Genomic DNA, 2885 nt, shown 5'->3' on the forward strand with positions numbered 1-2885 from the left:
TACTGGCATATCCATCTAAGAAACAGTAAAAATCATTCCCTGCTAATCTGTCCAGCATTTGATCGATGAATGGCAGAGGGAAGTGATCTTTCTTTGTGGCCGCATTCAATTTGTTGTAGTCCATACATATGCGCCATCTAGTGATGGTTCTTTGAGGTATTAATTCATTATTCTCATTGAGGACTATCGTCATTCCGTCTTTCTTCGACACACATTGCACGGGGCTGACCCACGTGCTATCTGTAATGGGATAGATAATGCCTGCATCCAGCCACTTGATAATCTTTTTTTTTACGACCTCCTTCATCGCAGGGTTAAGTCTGCGTTGATTTTGAATAGTTGCTTTGTGGTCGTCTTCAAGACGAATGTGGTGTATACAGTACGCGAGGCTAATTCCTCTGATGTCAGTGAGTGTCCAGCCAATTGCTCGCACATGCTTCTTGAGAATGCTCATCAACACATTCTCTTGATCTGCGTTAAGTGCGGAGGAAATTATCACTGGCAGCTTCTCATTCTGCCCCAGGAATGCATACTTCAAATGTGTTGGTAGGGTTTTCAATTCGAGTGTTGGTGGTTCCACGAGAGAATGTTGCGTTATTTTTCTTTTTTCTTTTGGCTCTTCTTCATGCATTGCGATCGATCCTTCTTCTTTGTTTGTTTTTGTTACGATCGCATTGCAGGCAGCTACGGATGTGTTGGCATCCTCTTCTTCACACTCTTCATCAAACTTTTCTTCTTCAATCAAATTCATGTCATCATCAGAATCTTGCAGGTCTTCCTCATCAGAAAATTTCATGGCACGAATTATATTAAATTTGAGCTTTTGTCCGTTTATGCTCAAAGTGATCTCGCCCTTGTGTACATCAATTTGAGCACGACCTGTTGCTAGGAAAGGTCGCCCCAAAATGATGGGCACATCTTTATCGGCCTCATAATCCAGGATGATGAAGTCAGCTGGCAAAATAAATTTATCAATCGTGATCAGCACATCCTTCACCTTACCCTCTAGATGAACCAGGGATCTGTCGACCAGTTGGAGAGTTACGGATGTGGGCACAAGTTGCCCCACATTTAGTTGTCGAAAGATTGACAGCGGCATCAAATTTATGTTGGCCCCCAAGTCACACAGGGCTTGCCCAATATAGAGTCCTCTTATGGAGCAAGGAATAGTGAAGCTCCCAGAATCGCTCATCTTCGGTGGGATAGTAGATTTGGAACTTTGCGTTAGTGCCACCATGGAAAATTTTCTAGTGCCTCTTTTCTTGGTTACCATGTCCTTCAAAAACTTGGTATAGGCGGCATTTCCTCAATCGTTTCACTGAAAGGGATATTAACGTGTAATTGTTTCAGCGTAGACATAAAGTGTTGGTACTGTACCTCTTCATTTTTCTTCTTCTTTAGCCTCTGAAGAAAAGGTGGTAACTAGCCTTTCACGGTTCCCGTTTCATTTGACTTTGAGGTTGACGTAAACTTAGGTTCTATTGCTTCATTTTTTTTCTTCTTCTTGCGTTGTCATAATCTCAGGTTCAGCTGCGATGAAGGTAATCAGTTCTGTTCCTTTTTTTCTCCCTCCACAGTCTTTCCACTGTGCAATGTCACAACCTGACATTGCTCCTTACCTGAACCCTTGGGTTGCGTGGAAGCTCGGTTGAACTTGGCAGTGCCCCTTGCGGTCTACTTTTGAGCTCATTAGAAATCTGGCCCATTTGCAATTCAAGGTTGCAGATGGACGTAGCCTGACTTTGAAGCACCGTCTCATTTTTCTCTATATATTGCTTCAATAGGCTTTCTAGGGAAGAAGATTGCAATGGTTGTTATGAGCTACTTGCTTGGTTGCTCTGTTGACCGTTGCCGCGTTGAAAGAACCCTGGTGGCTCTTCTTTTTGTGTCACAGATTGAAAATTTTGTTGTTGATTCTTCCAAGCAAAGTTTGGGTGGCTTTTCCACCCGAGGTTGTAGGTGTTGGAAAAGGGGTTGTTCTTTACAAAATATACAGACTGTGGGTTTTGTGGACTATCTTCCATCACATGCCCATCACCGCAAGTTGCACATCTTGCGGTGTTTTGACTTATTGCGTTGATTTGCCGACTTTTTGGTGTTGGACTGCTGATCGTCATTCTTTGAATCAAATTCATCATTGCGGTCATTTAGTTTTCCAATGAGACAATAGCACCGTTATTTGTGTAAGAATCTTTGAGTCTTAGTCTTTGGTCGCTCTCCCTCCAGTTTTCATGATTCTTGGAGATGTGATCCAGGATATTCTTCGCCTCATCATAAGTCTTGTCAAGAAGACCACCAGCTGCTGCCGCATTGGCAGCGGTCTGTGAAGCAGGATTCAAACCGTGGTAGAAAATTTCCATTTGCAGGCAATCTGGAAGCCCATTATGCGGACAGTCTCGGACCAACCTTTTAAACCTCACCCAAGCATCGCTGAGTGATTCGTCCATATCTTGTTCAAAATTAGTAATAAGCTTTCTTCGTCTGGCATTCTCGGTAGGTGGGAAATACTTCTTCATAAACTTCTCCACCACCTGCTCCCAAGAAGTGATCTCTCTTGGTTCGAGTGAATAAGCCCATTTTCTAGCCTGATCACAGAGAGAAAAAGGGAACAACGTTAGTCGAACCTCCTCAGCAGAGATATTCGGGAACACAAAAGTACTGCAGATTTCAATAAAACTTCGGAGGTGGGCATGCGGATCCTCATCACGCCTTCCTCTGAATTGTCTTGCAACCTGGATCATCTGCACCATTACCGGTTTTATTTCAAACCTACTTCCGTCTAAGGTCTGCCTCATGATTCTCGGAGAGAAATCATAGAGGTTTGGCGATGCATAGTGCCTAATGGGCCTATTGCGATCATTTGCCAACAGAATCGGATTTACCAT

The 2885-nt window shown here is 43.4% G+C and overlaps 1 non-coding gene across 1 annotated transcript; it reads left to right on the forward strand.

The window, feature by feature from the left end:
* Window positions 1-2376: 2376 nt before the first annotated feature.
* LOC120068902 (small nucleolar RNA R71) lies at window positions 2377-2483 on the forward strand. Its single transcript, XR_005479392.1, has one exon. It is a non-coding gene; the product is annotated as a small nucleolar RNA R71 (small nucleolar RNA).
* Window positions 2484-2885: the final 402 nt, after the last annotated feature.

The sequence above is a fragment of the Benincasa hispida genome, chromosome 12 (assembly GCF_027475165.1).
Source record: "Benincasa hispida cultivar pf3 chromosome 12, pf3_genome.v1.1, whole genome shotgun sequence".
NCBI lineage: Eukaryota > Viridiplantae > Streptophyta > Magnoliopsida > Cucurbitales > Cucurbitaceae > Benincasa > Benincasa hispida.